This window comes from Castor canadensis, chromosome 13 (assembly GCF_047511655.1).
Source record: "Castor canadensis chromosome 13, mCasCan1.hap1v2, whole genome shotgun sequence".
In the NCBI taxonomy this organism is placed as follows: Eukaryota; Metazoa; Chordata; class Mammalia; order Rodentia; family Castoridae; genus Castor; species Castor canadensis.
In genome coordinates this window covers 116,130,510-116,148,232 of record NC_133398.1, presented here as the reverse complement: position 1 = coordinate 116,148,232, position 17,723 = coordinate 116,130,510, and the positions used below count along the sequence as shown (strand labels likewise).

At 31.5% G+C, this 17,723-nt stretch overlaps 1 pseudogene; it reads right to left on the bottom strand.

Annotated features, from left to right (window-relative positions):
• Window positions 1-16,889: 16,889 nt before the first annotated feature.
• On the bottom strand, window positions 16,890-17,515 carry LOC141415716 (RNA-binding motif, single-stranded-interacting protein 1 pseudogene; annotated as a pseudogene).
• Between the last annotated feature and the right edge of the window lie 208 nt (window positions 17,516-17,723).

Here is a 17,723-nt window from a genome sequence, read left to right as displayed (position 1 = left end):
AAATTAGTTACAAAAATTACATTGAGGAGATAACAAAATTACTGATGCAGAAACAACAACATATATATGCGATATATAATTGAAAAATTAAACATTGCATTTTAATGGAAGAAATGAAAATATTCTTGATATAAATGAATTAAAAACAAAACATACAGAAAAAATAATTATATTAGAATGCATAAACTCTACTGGAACTGTCATAAGATAGAAAAGAACTTAAACCCACTGCCAATAGACTAAAGGAAAATGTTTTTTCTCAGATCATAAATGGACAGAATAAACTAAGTTGGTTTCTGTACACAAACATTATCAAGGAAACAGAATATGAAGATAGCTTTAGTCTTCATGGTGAAAAGTCCAAAAGGAAGGTCCACATTTCCATGTGTTATGATGGTGAGGAATGTCATACAAAATATGTCCATAGAGATAGAGTGAAATTCATGAAAAAGAAAGAAATGAGGCACTCAGATATCATGGAACAAAATACATTGGTATTAATATGATAAAATGGCTAATTGTAAAGACAATACAATGAAATGTAAAATTTAGTACATTGAGAGAAAAAGGACAACTCTCTTGCTCTACATTTTAGAAAAGAAGGAAAACAGTAAGATGGAATGAATACAAACTCCACTTCCACACTCTAAAATAATTATTAAAAATATGACTGTACCTAAATGGAATATATCATAAATACATCACACTAAGAGGAGGTTACATGTGAGAGAAGGATGGTAAAAGAAGGAAGGCAAGAAGGTGACTTGACTATCGTCAGTCTATATAAGAATGAATGTAGAATTTTAAACCTGTTGAAATCACCAAGGACTGAAGGAGATAGAAGAAAAATAGAAGAGATGAACCAATTTGACTTATAATGCATAAGTACCGAGAAATATCTTGAGGAAGCTCCCTGTATAGCTATCTTAAACAAAAATAATATTTTTTTCTTTTATATACTTGGGGAACAGAATGGTGAAACAGGTCCTGTCTTTTGGGGGGGTTTATTAGTATAAGTGGGAAGGGGAAGGATATTGGGAAAGAATGAAGGAAGGTGAATGTAGGAAAAATACCCAAATATACATTTATGTAAATGGAAAAGTTCCAGGAATGTGTGAGGGGAGGATAAAAGAGAATGATGAAGGAGATGAAATCAAGTATGGCATATTTAATATATTGTAAGAACCTTTGTAAATGCCATAATGTACCCCCAGCACAACAACAAAAAAGTGTATCATGAAATTCCAAGTAGCATTACCAAATCATTTGAGTGTGTAAGGTGAATTATCAGGGTGTCATAAGCTAAATTATAATCACAGTTCACAAAAAGTCCACCTGGGAGGAGTTAGAGATCTCAGAAGAAAATCTCTTAAGAACCCAAGCACATGTCCAAAGCACTAGCATTCGCCAAGCCAATGACAATTGAATTTTTTTCAGATGTTGATATAAAATGTCCTGTGTTGAAAGAATTAAAAATCAGTAAGTTGAAAAAAGCAATAACATATTGAGAAATAATTCTGAGAGTGCTGAAATAATAACAATACAAATTGATAAAATCATGAAAAAATACTAAAGGATACAGTCAAAAATTACACTTCATAAATATCCTGAGGAAAGCTCTGTATAAATGAGTGTGTAGTCCTAAAACTTTCAAGAGTTTAGAATCACTCCTAGACAGTGTAACAATAAATTATATTATTTGACAATAAAAATGCTGTTGTTTCACCTGGCTGCTAAAAGCTTGTACATGAAAGTTACCAAGGCAATATAGAGTTTTTGTCATTTCACACATCAAATGACAATTAGCTACCTGAAGGAATGTAACTCAGGTTACAAAAAAGACACCTGCACAACCATAATTATTGCTGTTTACTCACAGTAGCTAAGCTATGGATCCAGACAAAATGACCTACTGATGAAGGGATTAAGAAAATGTGGAATTCATTTACAATGGAATTTTTTTAGCCATAAGAAAAATAAACTTTTGTCATTTGTAGGTAAATAGATGGAACTGGAAAACCTAATCTTATGTGAAGTTAACAAGGTTCACAAACCAAAGGTCCCATGTTTCTCTCCTATGCAGAAGATAGGCCCAATACCAATATAAGCAATATTAAGAAAAACACGTCACAACAAGGCGAAATCACTAATGGGAGATGGAAGGAAAAAGATGTTAGGAAGGTGCGTATAATTGATATACTCTCTATGTAAGAATGAATATAGAATATTTAAACCTGTTAAAATCAACATAAGAACGAGACTGAAGTAGTATTTCCACATATATATGTGGAAATATCACAATGAAGCTTCCTGTGTAGCTACATTATACAAGTGAAAATGTCTTTTTTTTCTAAACATAGAACAGTAAGGTAAAACTGGTGCTGTCTGGGTCTTTGCACTTTGACAGCGAAGATGTAAGGAAAGGATGAAGGAGGGTGATTATGGTGGAAATAATATGCACTCATATGTGAAATGTTAAAACTGTTCAATGAATGGAAGAAGGTGAGATAAAGGTGAATGATGGAGGGGGTGAATTCAGCTATGATGTCTTGTACTGTATTGTAAGACCTTTGGTAAATTTCACAGTGTAACCTCAGTACCACAATAATACAAAAGGTCCAAATATGATATTTGGTCACAAGTTATCTATCATGAATTACCAATGTACCAAACTAACACTTGATCAAAGGGAGACATAAATTTCAGAGCCAACTCTTTTTTGAATACCTTCCAATATTTAACTATATAAAGTGAGATTAAAGAAAGTAAAAGTCCTTTCATGGCTTTGGAATGTTATGTTGTCTAACACCTACATGTTTCTATTAATTTTATGAATATTGTCATAAATACTGGATTGATTACATTATTTATGTCATCTGGAATTTTCCCACCTTTATAAATTTTCATTTTAATAATCTATTTTGAGTAGTTTTTCTACAATCCTTATTGTATATTATTTCTTTCAAAATATTCATTTTTATGTTTTATAAATTAGTTTGTGCTGTTACATATGTGTACCTTATTTTGCTTGCTTTCAGCGGTTTACATCTTTAGTAAGTCTTTTATATCACATCCTAGGCTCATGCTGATGGTGAGTACATGAAGACATCTTTGTTTAATTACACACTGCATGTTCAAATCTTACTGAAATTACACATTTTCCTATTAGCTTTCATCTACCCATGCATTAAAAACCATATTAGGCCTGTGTGACTAGGTAATATATTTTGCTTTTTCTCTATTATTGTTGAATTTAAATTTATCCCTGAATTTTGATAAATATGGTTTATTATAACTACTTAATTTTATCATGTATTTTTGATCATTCTCATATATGATGAATGAAGTTATTGATATCTGTCTTCTGGAATTTCTTTGATTTTTCATACAATTTTAATGATTCCTTTTTCTCAATCTCTCATATTTCTTATTAGTATTTTTTACTTCTTCATAATAATGTTTTTCAATCTTAACATATTTCATTCTGTAGTATATAAATCTCTTTTTGTTTGAATTTATCTTCAAATTTATAACTATTATTAATGAAAATCTTTAATATCTTAATTTAGGCCTATCCAGGGACTGTGAAAATGTGCCCTAGTTGTTTTGCTTTCTCATTTGGGGATAAAAATTTGCAGTCCACTTTTCTAACATTGTTCTGGTGAAATCTAACTATCCATTGCTTAGGATTATTCTTAAAGGTGTTTGGTAATTAATGCTCTGCTGATAAGATAGTTTCTATCATTTCTAAATATTTATGCAAATTTAGACCTATAAATGACTTTTGGAAGTTTAATTAGAATATATCTATTTGTTATTTGTTCCTTCATTAGTGTCCTAATACACAGTGAGCTAAGCTTTTCATTATTGTCTTCTGGACTCTTTTCAGTTTAAGTGTTATATCCATTTTACAGCATTCTCACATACATACTTATGACTACATTTGATCATCTAAATTATTTCTCAACCCTTTCCTCAGAATGTTTATATTCTAATATCAAAATGCAATGTTTTATGTGCTTTAAATTTATTTGCCTTAAAATTATGCCAAAAAATTAACTTTATACCCTGGATTACGCCCATTCCATCACTGGGATTATGAGGCCATATTGTTTTGCTTTCATTGTGAGAAACTCTCACAATTCTGTTGTTAGGATAAACTTCATGCAGGCTCAATAAGATCCAGCTTGGGGCAAGAATGATAGCTTCCCTTTAAAGGTATCCTATTTTTAAAAAGCATTTCCTGGATTCCTGGTACAAAGTAACTTTTTCTTGAACTTTGAAAGTTGCAGTAGATATTTTTTCTAGATTGGCATTTTCTTTATGATGATTTGGTTATATGATGAGTTGATTGCTTAATCATTGTTTGCTGGTACTATCTGCTTACCACTCTTTCTCTCATGTATTATGTTAGCCTTTCATTGTTCCTGTCAACTAATCATGGTTTAACTTTGTATTCACAATATATTTTACTTTAATATCTGAAAAAATATACACATATATATATTTATTCATATCTGTTGTTAACTTCTGTAAATCTTTTATTTCTTATCCTAGTCAAATCTTTTTGCAGAATACATGTCCACCTTAATTCATTTTATTATTACACATGTAGAAACTTCCACAAACTTGTGTTTTGTCCTGGTAAGAGTCAAATTGTCAAACAGGAGTTTAGGTCAGTTTAAAAATGCACCTTGTCCAGATTACATGTTTCTCTCTTTGATTATGTTTTATAGATTTTAAATGAATCCCTGACTTTCACTGGTCCCAGTAGATTATATCTAGGTATTGGCACCCTATTTTCATAATTATTTGGGCATATTTACTTGTGGTGGAATAATTATTTGATTTGTCTTCTAGATTCTTTTCTTTAAAATTGTAATTTAGTTAGCTACTTTCAGTAGTCTCTTATATGTACTTATCACTTCACATTGACTGTATGAAATTATTTTCTTATCTCATTAATCACAATATATTTTCTATACAGATATGATTATTCATTCCTTTCTTTATAATGTCCATCATTATTACGCTAATTCAGTCCTAACCTGAGAGTAGGAATATGTAATCACCTTGGTTGTCTTTCTCCTTCTGAAGTGAGACTTTCATTAAGAATTTCAGTTGTGTTGGAAAACTTTTTGTGTGCAGAGTTGAGGTACCATCTTAGAATACTATTTTCTTTCCTGTGACTTTGGGGATATACTTTATCTGTGACTTTGTAAAACTTTAACAGATATTTCCAAGCCATGGTTTGTATCTATTCATAATATGTGTATGTCATATTTTAATTTAAATATTCAATTCTGAAATTGTTTTTGTTCTTTTATACTAATGGCAATGAATGTTTAAGTATATATTACCATATATACTTTTCAATTTTCTTATTATTATAGGTAAATTATTTATTTTGTTTCTATAATCAGACTTCATTTGTTTTATATGATAATGTATTTCTTCCTCTTTTGTTATAATAATTTATTCACATGTGTATGTATTGTTAGGGTCATTTCTCCATGCTGTCCATTTCCCCCATGCTCCTGTCCAGACCCATTGCTTCCAGGCAGAACCTGTTTGGCCCTTATCTCTAATTTTGTTGAAGAGAAGACATAAGCATAATAAGGAAGACAAAGCATTTTTGCTAGTTCACTTAAGGATGGCTATACAAAGAGATTGCTAGCATTGCTTTCATGTACAAATGTGTTACAACTCAAGTGAATTTATCTCTAACTGAACTTTACATTGTTTCCTGGTACCCTTCTCATGTTTACCTCTTTCGCTTTAAGGTTTCTGTATTAGTTCCTCTGGAGTGGGGACATCAAAGGCTTTCATGTTTTGGGTTTTCTACCTATTCTCATATCTCCCTTATGTGCTCTCCCTTTGCCTTGTGACTCAAGTCCAACAACATAGCTGTACATGCCCTAGATCTAAAGTCCACATATGGGGGAGAACATATGATTTTTGCTCTTCTGAGACTAACTTTGCTCAGAATGATGTTCTCCAGTTCCATCCATTTATTTGAGAGTGATAAGATTTCATTCTTCTTCATGACTAAATAAAATTCCACTGTGTACAAATACCACATTTTCCTGATCCAATCATTAATAGTGGGGCATCTTGGTTGTTCCCATAACTTGGCAATCATGAATAGTGCTGCAATAAACTTGGGGGTGCAAGTGCCTCTGGAGTAACATGTGTTGCATTCCTTTAGGAATATCCCCAAGAGTGGGATTGCTGGATCATATGGCAGGTCTATGTTTAGATTTTTAAGAAGCCTCCACATTTTTTTCCAAAGTTGCTGCACCACCTTGCATTCCCTTCAGCAGTGTACAAGGGTTCCTTTTTCCCCACATCCTTGCCAACACATATTGGTGGCGGTGTTTTTAATAATAGCTATTCTAACCAAGGGTGAGGTGGAATCTTAGTGTGGTTTTGATTTGCTTTCCTTTATGACTAGAGATGGTGAACATGTTTTCATGTGTTTTTGGCCATTTGAATTTCTTCTATGGGAAATTTCTGTTTAGTTCAGTTGCCCATATTTTATTGGTTTATTAATTTTGGAAGAGTTTAGTTTTTGAGTTCCCTGTATATTCTGGTTATCAGTCCTTTGTCTGATGTATAGCTGGCAAATATTTTCTCCCACCCTGTGGGTAGTAGTTTAGAGACCATTTCTTTTGTTGTGCAGACATTTCTTAATTTTAAAAAGTCCCATTTATCCATCCTTTTTCTTAGTTACTGAGTCGCTGGGGTTCTATGAGGCTGTCTTTGCTATACCTATTAGATCCAGAGTGTTTACTGATCCTTCCTGTACTAATTTCAGAGTTTCAGATCTGATATTAAGGTCCTTTATCCATGTTGAGTTGATACTAGTACACGGTGATAGACATTGACCTAGTTTCAGTTTCTTGCAGATGGATAATGATTTTTCCCAGTAATATTTGTTAAAGTGGCTGTCTTTTTCTATGATATATGTTCGGCACCTTTGTCAAAAATGACGTTATAGCAGTGTGGATTAATATCTTGGTCCTCTATTCTATTCCAGTGGCCTTCACATCTATTTTTGTGCCAGTACCATGCTGTTTTTATTGCTATTGCTTTGTAATATACTTTGAAGTTGGGTATTATTAAGAATTTATGTTAATTTGTTGTATGTATATGACTGCCTTTGCCTAGGACAAGCCTAGTACTGTCAGCATCTGGTCTGTGTAGTTGCCTTTTTCTCCATTATTTCAAAGCCCGAAAACTTCTGTGTTTCTTTTATGGCAAAATAACAGTCATCTCAGGCCAGTCTCACAATTTACCCATAGAACACCACATGTGTCTTGCTTCACAATGGCTTTTCAATATGGGGCAGATGAATTTTTCTTTGGTCATTATTTTTCTTCTGGTAAATAAAATTTTCCCTCAAAATTGTTCACATTTCTAATCTCTGTTACCCCCTAACATATCATATATAATTATGGATCATAGTAATATTAAATCTTTTAAATTAATGTCATGACCTTCTCTCTGTACATAAAGTATGCATTCACACAATTATTCAATTCTCATCAATCATTTCAATAGATTAAAATTTTAACAGAGTACTAAGGATTTATCTCACCACAGTGAATGAGGGCCAATAATTGCTTGTGTTTCTACATAATATTGAAAAGCCAAATAAAATTCTATCAAAAACTCCCTGGCTCTCCAAATTTGATAGCTGTGAGGTCAATTTTTCCATGCTTTTGAACAACCATTTGTAATAAAATTTTAAATACAACCAATATGTTAGCATGATTTGATTCATTCTACTCAACTAATAAATATAATTTGAAAATGTAATTGAAAAATTTTAAAACGTGGGTATGGTATGGTGAATTTAATCATAATCAAATAAATTGAATAGAAAGATTAAAGATTACCATGTATCAAAGAAGCTCATCAAATATAATGATAATGATATTCAAATATGTAAACATAATAATTTAAACATTTCATGATGTCAAAAAAATTATACTAGAAAGTAAAGAAAATATATCGGATTTACTTTAGGATGTTTTGAAATACTGCACATTACCTCAGTGATACCAAATTCATCATTTAGTTGTAAACAATGTATAGAAATATCTAAACAGAAGAGTATTTGTGTAGATAAACAGCTATATAAATTGATATGAAATTTTATTCTCAATGACATAAAATTACTTTATATAGTAGTAAAAATGCCTCCTATACATTTAAATTTTGAATATATACAAGTTATTTTAATTGTCAGACTAAAAGGTTTTAAATTATCTGAAAAGAATCAGATATTTGCACATATGTCTTTGCTTGTGAACATATTTTATTCTTACTCCCAGAGCCCATCATGAAAAACCAAAATTTTCTTGTCTCTGGCTATATCTGGACAAAGTAAAATAGATGATTTCCAATACTGAAAAATTTGAAAGTAAATAAAAATCTTTACTAAATGATTTAATTCCTTCTGTCTAAAATTTCCACTAATTGTGCACATTAGTTTCTGCTTTGAAATTTATATCTTACTGCAACTTGGTTTTATTAGAGTATGCATGTATGAATTCAGAAAGTAACAATTGACCCATTATTTTGAGCAGATTGAAGGCTCTATTTACAAATTTGTATGACAATAGCATTGTATCCATATAAATTACTGTCAAAATTTATAGTGTATTTTGACATTTATGATACAGGTTTCCTAAAATGCCCAGGCATTACACCTGAATTTAGGTGTGGACTTTGTTCAATATTACCCAGGTATATGAAGGGTAGCTTGTAAACATTTGTCTTCTGATATTTTTCAGTCTATGAAATTTTAGTTTTCAGTTCTTTAATGTACATATCTGAGTATATTTTTCAACACCACATTACTGTTTCCTTAATTCTTTTATCACATTATAATTTATTGTTTTCTATTAGAAGGTATGTTTCATTGATTTTTCTGTTTACATCTATGAACATTAAAATGATTATTTAATGTATATAGACTGGCTCTTCTCAATGCACATAAAATGTCATCACCTTCTTGAGCCAATTAACTTGTGAGTTCCTCGAATTCTTCCAATTTTAACATATCCAGGTCATTTTCATGTATACTTATAAAGGAAATCAGGTTATGATAACCTAATAATTTGTCCTTTCCACTGACTTTTGTCATTTGAAGATGCTGATTTTATTTTAATTATATGATTTATTCATGAAAATTTGAAAATATTAAATCTAAGTTTTATGGTCATTTTTTATAATATATTAACACAGGCCCATGGAGTTTTAAAAAATTTATCCTACTAAATTTTTTCCTTATTTCTAGAACATAGGTGAAAATATCTGTACCCACAGTCACTAAAAATAACTTTCTCTTTCATTACCTCATTTTTAAAATTAGTTATTTCTTAGCACAATCTAACCAATGTATTTTCCACCTTAATATTAAACACTCATCTAACATCCATTTTAAACTAACACTAGTACAGAAGGATGAACAAAGATCAAAATTTAGTTTTTGCAGAATGCTAACCAGTTTTCCCAACAATTTTTGTTGAAGAGGCTTTCTTTTCCTCATCATATATTTTTAGCACCTTTGTCAAAATTAAGTTGGGTGTGGTTGTGTGGATTTGTTTCCGGGTCCTCTATTCTGTTCCCCTAGTCTTCATTTCCGTTTTTGTGTCAGTACCATGATGTTTTCATTGTTTGAAGTTGTATATTGTGATACCTAGAGCATTGTTCTTTTTGCTGAGTATTGCCTTGGCTATTTGTGGTCTCTTGTGTTTACAAATGAATTTTAGGGTATATTTTTCAATCTTTTTCAGGAATATCATTGGGATTTTGATGGGAATTGCATTCAACATGTAGATTGTTTTGTTAGTATGGCCATTTTTACTATGTTGATTGTAACTATCTATGAAATTGTGAGATCTCTCCACATTCTATAGTCTTACTCAATGTCATTGTTCAGGGGTTTATACTTTTCCTTGTAGAGGTCATTTACATCTTTTGTTAAGTTTATTCCTAGGTACTTGATTATTTTGAAGCTATTGTAAATGGAATTCTTTCCATATGTTCTTTCTCATTTTGCTCATTATTATTGTATAGAAAAGCTAATGATTTTTGTAAGTTGATTTTATATCCTGCCACCTTGCTATAGCTGTTGATGGTGTCTAGGACTTTTTGGGTAGAGTTTTTCGGTCTTTAAAGTATAGGATCATATCATCTGCAAATAGGGATATTTTGACAGTTTCTTTACCTGTTTCTATTCCTTTTATTTCTTCTTCTTGCCTTATTGCTCTGGCTAGGAATTCCAGTACTATGTTGAATAGGAGTGGGGATAGTGGTCATTCTTGTCTCTTTCCTGATTTTAGAGGGAATCATTTCAGTTTTTTCCCATTAAGTATTATGTTGTCTATCATTTTTTCATATATAGCTTTTATAATGTTGAGGTACATTCCTTCGAGTCTTACTTTTCTTAGACCTTTTTTCAGGAAATAATGTTGGATCTTATCAAAGGCTTTTTCTCCATATATTGAGATGATCAAGTGTTTTTGTCTTTGTTTCTGTTAATGTGCTGCATTACATGTATTGATTTTCATATGTTTAACCACCCCTGCATTCCTGGGATGAAGCAAACTTAGTGGTGGTGAGTGATCTTTTTGATATGTTGTTGAATATAACTTGCCATTATTTTATTGAGTATTTTTGCATAAATGTTCATTAAGGAGATTGGCCACTAGTTCTCCTTTTTGGAGGTGTCTTTGCCTGGTTTTGTGATGATTGTAATGCTGGCTTCATAAAATGTATTAGAGAGTTTTCCTTTCCTGTTTATTTCATGGAACAGTTTAAGGAGGGTTGGTATTAGTTCTTCTTTAAATGTCTGATAGAATTCATCAGAGCATCCATCAGGTCCTGGACTTTTCTTTTTTGTGAGACTGTTTATTGCTGCTACAATTTCATTTTGTGTTAATGATCTATTCAGGTGATTAGTGTCCTCTTAGTTCAGTTTTGGATGATTGTAAATATCTAGAAATCTATCCATTTCTTCATGGTTTTCATATTTATTAGGATATAGGTTCTTGAAGTAGTCACTGATGATTTCCTGCACTTCCATGGAGACTCACACTTCTTAATACAACATGTACCAAAAACAACAAAACACAAAAATAGCACAACCTACATAAGCTATACTGTTATTTCCATAAGGAACATAAATAATTTAAACCTATAAAAATTCTTAAATGTGAAATAGTATTTTCCCAGGGAGGTGTGAAATCATCTCTGTATCCAGACAGTCTATCTAGAATATTGGAATATAAAGGAAGGGTCATATTTTAGAATAAAAAAGTTTAGAAAAGTGTCAATGTTACAAATGACAGAATAGGCCAAGCCTGGGATATAAGATATTCAGAATTAGAAATTCATTAAAAACAGGGAAAGAAAATATATTGGCATAAGAATGGTAAGGAATGAATAATTCAAAAACACATAAGAGGTAGAAAAGTACTTATCATAGACTGTCAGAAAACAGATCATTGCCATGGCATTCCAGAAAGGAAAGAAAAAATTCAGAAGGACTAAACCAACAAAGAAGGAAAGCCCACAGTCTGGATATTTATTAAATAAGATAGCAATATTTACACATAATAATCAAATTTTTGTAGCAGGTAGATTTATGTAAAATGCAACGAGCATCTTTAAAACAGAAACAGAATGGAAAAGGTGAAATGTCATATCATCATAAACTTGCTTCTTAGCCCATTTTACATGAAAATGACCAGAGAATATTAGAATTTGAGTAACTTGGAGCCCTCCAATTGAAATCTCACAAGAAATTGAGTACATGTTCCAAACATGATATTAGGACTACAATAAAACATGAGAATTTCACCCAAGTGCTATTAGAAATGTCGAGACACGACTGAAATAAAAATATTTTCAGATACTGTTATTTATTCCCATGCATTTAAGGAGAATATAAAATGTTATAAGGATGGAGAGAATGTATATTGAGAAGTGTGCATGAGAATAGAACATAATAGAATTTGAGCAACTTGGAGAAGTCATAGATACCTCGTTGAAAATTGAGTTCATGTTCTAATCAGATACATGTTTTGTTCATCATTCTTCCATGCACACTTTGATTTCTATTATTTCTTTTTCCACATAATTCATTTCTTGTTTCTTAGTGAAACTTTAAATCTGAATGTCATTTTTTCTATGAACTTGTCTTTCAATTGATATGTGATAACTGTGAATCTCTTTTATTTAGACAAGACTAAAGTTGTAACTGGAAATATGTTTGCCACCTTGGTTCAATTTTTAATTTTCAGGTTAGAACCTCTCTCAAAAATCTCATTTTTCAATTCATATTCATGTATATTACAATACATAACAGTTAGCGGAGGCCTCTCTCCTGACTCAGCCTTTCCAAATATTGCTATTTATAGAGTTTCAGATGTTTCTCTGATTCTAAATTCAATCTTGACTTTTGAATGTATATTAACTAATACCTGTGTGTTGTTTCAATTTTATGATTACAGTGATATGCACCATCATGTTTACTTAATTTATATGTTCTGTTATTTTTCTCTAAATACTTTAATTTTATTGATGCTTTTCCATCAGTTTCTCATTAATACTTTTCTATCTATTCTCTTTTGAAAGCATTTTTATTTCTTTAATTACAATATGTTTTGGATTATAATATTTGTATAGTCTTTTCTTCTTGTGTATGTATCCAAACTTGTGTCCTTTAATACCACAGTCTGGTCCATGTTAGCACTAAGAACATGTGATTATATTAATTGGATTTTTCCCTGTGAGCTCCGTTATCTTCCTTAAAATTATATATTTTGCAGAAAGATTTCCTCTACACACTGCTTAAGAACCAAATTAGATTTTTGTGACTATTCCCCACCTTTTTAAGGTAATACATATTTTTCTACTCTCTATTTTTGTTAGATTTTAATTTTTCCTCGATTTTGAAGGGTTCAATATATTATATCTATTTATTTTCATCATTCATTTTTGTTCATTTTGTTATATGATTTGGTTTCATTTCTTTCTCTGCAATTTCTTCTGCTTTTCATCAATACAGTTTTAATGGTTTATTTTTCAGTACACTTTCATGTATCCTGGTTAATTTTTCATTACTTTATCTTCAAGTAATTTCCTTATGTTTTATACTAAATTTTAAATGACTTTTGTTTAATATTATCTTTAAATTGATATCCATCATGTGTATAAATCTTTACATGTATGCATGATTTTAGATGGTTCATTAGAACATGTGTAGGTATTCCATTAGCAGTCATACATATATATATATATATATATATATATATATATATATATATATATACATATGTCACTTCTTAAATTGCTCCTCTGAATTATATATTTTTAAACCTTTCCAAGGTATTTTTTTCCTAATGTTTAAATGTTGTTTGTATTTGTGGGTTTGTCATGTTTTATAAATTTGTATCAGTCTCTTAATCTTTATATTCTTGACTAGGCTCATTCTGGCACTAGAAACATGCCCATCTTGATTGTTTTTCATTGTTAGGTCACAAATTCTCAAGATTCTTTTCTCAAGGTAAGCTTCCTTTAGCCTTAGTTGTATCTAGCTTATGTTATTCTTATTATTCAGTCTTTTTAATCATATTAACATTTTTTAGGTTGGTATGGAAAACTTACTTTTCCTTCCCTCTCAAAAGTTTCAGCAGAATGTAAAACAGGGATTGTTTTGAGAGAGGGAAGAAGTTGGAAACAGAGTTCAGAATGGATAGGTTGTTGGTGGGTATTGAAAATATTATATATGTCTAAAAATATAAAGTGTATTAAAATTTTTGAAGGATGTTTACTAAAAAATTAATAGCATGCATGAATTTGACCAAAATATATTATATGTATGTATGGAAATATCACAATGACTTCACTCTCACTTAGTACATTTATTATGTGCTATTAAAAGAGAAACAAAGTAGATCATAAGCAAGGGGCAAAGGAAACATGAAATAATGCATAGCAATAATCTTCTTAATTGAATGTAAAAAATAATGTGCAAAAGGTCTAGAGTTTTTTTAAAAAATCAATATAATGAGACTTTAGCCTAATTTACTGATTGGAATTGCAGTAAATTATGAATATCAACTTTAATAGAATGTACATTAAATGAATACATTATTCCAAGAAATGATAACAAAGGAATATTTTTAAAGTAGTTGTTACTTAAATATTGCTCAACATACTTTGGGTTGTGACCTGAAAGCTAATCATTTACTAAAGAAATTTAGAAAAGTAATGTAAAAGATTAAACAAGTTGATTGTGCATTCAAAAGATCCAGGAAAATGATATAGTGAATATTATTGCCCCAATTTAATAGATATCAAAACATTTTTGACATGGTGTTTAACACAATTGTAGAACAATAGCTTAGCACACATAATAGCATGGCTTGAATTCAATCACCACCAAAAGGAATTGTACTGTATGTATCTCAAAACAAGTAGAAATATTATGGTTTCATGAATAATTGAAAAATAACTGTTAAAGAATAACCATGAAAAAAGAATATGTGAGAGGAGTGAAAGAATCTACTCCAAATGTTTACTTTCCTATAGTAGACATTATGTTCACAAGTATTTAATATTCTCTCAACATTAAAAAGACAAGGAAGAATTGCATTATCCAAAAAAGCTACATAGTGCAGACAGGTAATTCTATTTGAGTTTGTGTGAAAAGACCAAGTGAGAGTCACTGTAGCTGAAATAATCCAGATTACTTTCATGTAGCAATAAGTTTTGAGAACTGTTAGAAAAAGATGTCTCAGAAGTTTGATTTGTTCTTCTATCTTACATATCTCTTAATCCAGGGATAAATTTCTGAAAGCCCAAGTTTACAAAACATTTGAGATGACAATGTAATGGAATAATTTAATGACAATTAAATAATTTTCTTCTATATGAATTAAAACTCTAAAAAGGATATGACAATATTCCCTTCTTTGAAATTTATAATGATTCTGCATTTATTTACATAATTTTTTCCTTTAGCATTTTCTCAGCAAACATTTTTTAACATTCTTTTGTTGTGCTGGATGGGGTACATTGTGTCATTTACACAGGTTCTTAAAGTATGTCAAATATATTACACCTAAATTCATCCCCTCTACCTTTCTCTTTTCTCCTCCCTACCCTCATTCTTGGAATAGGTTTGACATGAGTCATTTTTGTATTTTATCTAAAGTTTACACAAGTTGAAAGGAACATTACAGCCATATTGGTCAGACCCTGCTATGGAAAAAAATACAAGTGGAAGGTTAACAGACCCATACCGCAGCCCTATTCACAGTAGTTCTTGCTGGCTACTCAAAATCATAGGCAGAACAGCACTAAAAATGCCCAATAGACCACCTGAAAATATTTTTCTACTGCCTCCTGTGACCCCAGCCCTGATGAAAGTCAATCATCTTCTTCAGGAATGCAACTCCCTTCCTCACCTCCTGGTGTGTATCCTGCCTTTTGTATGTCTTCAGATAGTTGTTGCAACTGAGCTACTAAAAATAGGAAAAGAAAACCCACTCTTGGGACATATGCTGATAATAAATAGGATTAATCTTTGTACACAATGGCAAGGAAAGATTTCAATATATTCAATTTGTCAACATGTCCATAGTTTGTGTATGCAAAGGACAAATATGCATTGGAGTAAGTGTTGATGGTCTGTGTTGCTGACATAATGGACATTCATCACAGCAGAAAGCCAGACCAAAATCTCTTACTCGCTTTCCTGCCACCATTGCTGCTCTGTTTATCCACCGATTGTGTCAAAATAGATAGGCTAGTAACAAGACTTCATGACATCCAGAATTCTCTGTCTTTTCAGTCCCTTTGCTTTTCTCCCATAGTAGATATTCTCTCTTGGGCAGTGACACACAACCACAACGTTAACATTTTGCATATCACTTATCTCAGATCCCAATCTTTTAGTTGCTTATTATTTTAGGCCCCAGAATAAAAAGCTAAATCATATCCCACTGAATTAAAGTCTATGTTTCTTTGTCTCAAGTTATGTCTTTTTCTGCATACAGCAAATTATCTCATAACAACTAAAGCAGAAATAACTGTATTTATGAATCAGAAATTTCATAATTTCAAAGCAGATTTTCTTTAAACTTGAACACTTGTAGTGATGATGTAAAAGTGTGGCCTTGCTTGGATCCAAATTTTCCTTCATGCCTTTTTGTTTATCTGTGTGTGTCCATACATCAATTAAAATAATAAAACCTAAATGCAAAGTTACAAAAAAGGCACATTCTCCTAACTGCATACTGATCTGTCAAAAATAAAGGGCACAGAAGATAAGTTGCTGAGACTAGGTGTAGCTACTGGTAACTGGCTTTTCAGTCTTTGATGAAGTTACCATTAAAACTGCAGAGTTATTTTTATTTTTCAAATTTACTTGAGAGAGAGAGAGAGAGAGAGAGAGAGAGAGAGAGAGAGAGAGAGCTAGCAGCCAATCATTTTTAACACAAAATGAATACCACCACAAAAATCTGGTCATGCACTTGGATAAGTCTCTGTGGTCTTTGTGCATACCCAGAAAATTGAAATTTTCTTTTTTTTTCTTTTTTTCATTATAACATTTGATGAAAATATTTGTCGTTTTTGTTTATTTTTTTTACTAAAATAAACCTGTTCAAAGGAACAACTACTAGATGAATTAAAGGTTTTATGAACCTTATAGAACTTACAGCAAAAATAGTTTTAGTTGATTTCATTATAAATAACCTTTTAAAGAGACTGTGCAAAACTGTCAATAAATTCCTAAAGCACAATCCATGATTGTTCAGTCTTCACACCCTTCTTCATGTAAAAACACCCTTCTGTACACTTCACAGTTACTTATTGGTTTGAAAGGTATATGGAGAATGGTCATTAGACTTTTTTATAACCACCTGCTGCTGACCACTTGCTTTCTCAACAGGAACTGCTGTTGTCTGCATGTGTGTACTGTGGCAAGTAGGCATCCTGTGTCACTGGTGTAGTCATGTATGTTCCCTTGCTGCCCAGTGAAAGATGACTCATCTGCTGGGCCAAGGGGCTACTATAGATGTAGGCTGTAGTGACATGGTGTGTTCCACTGAAGGAATTAACAGGGAACCAGAGTGCTGAAGGATATACAGCTGATGTTGCATCCAGGAAGGACTTTGCACATGATAGGCAGATACAGGAGATGCAATATGGAATGTAAGAGAGGTTTGAGTGACCATTTGATTTTTAGCAATTCTTTATGATAAGGATAAAATCTGTTCTGTACAGCAGAATGTATCATAAATGTCAATTCAGGCTCTCCTCTATACCATGGTCTTCCATTAGGGCATATGTGCTTGGATTCTGTCTCTTCTGTCCTCCATCTGCAAACATGCACAATAAAGATTCTGTAGGAGAAGAAACTCCTGCTGGTCTTAACCAATTTTCCATTAAAAAGACCAATTACAGCTACCAATTTTTCAGTTCATTCCATACTGGCAAAGCCAACACCATGATTGTTTCACTGGAATCATGCAGTATCTTTGTAGAAATAACTTGTCAAAAGGCTTTAAGCATATTTTCAAGTTCTTGCTCATCCATGAATGGTGCCAAATTAGAAATATATAGGTTCATAGGATCTTGTTATGGTTGTTTGCGATTTAAGGTTGAACTCCACTGGCCTTCAGGTATGACAAAGCTTT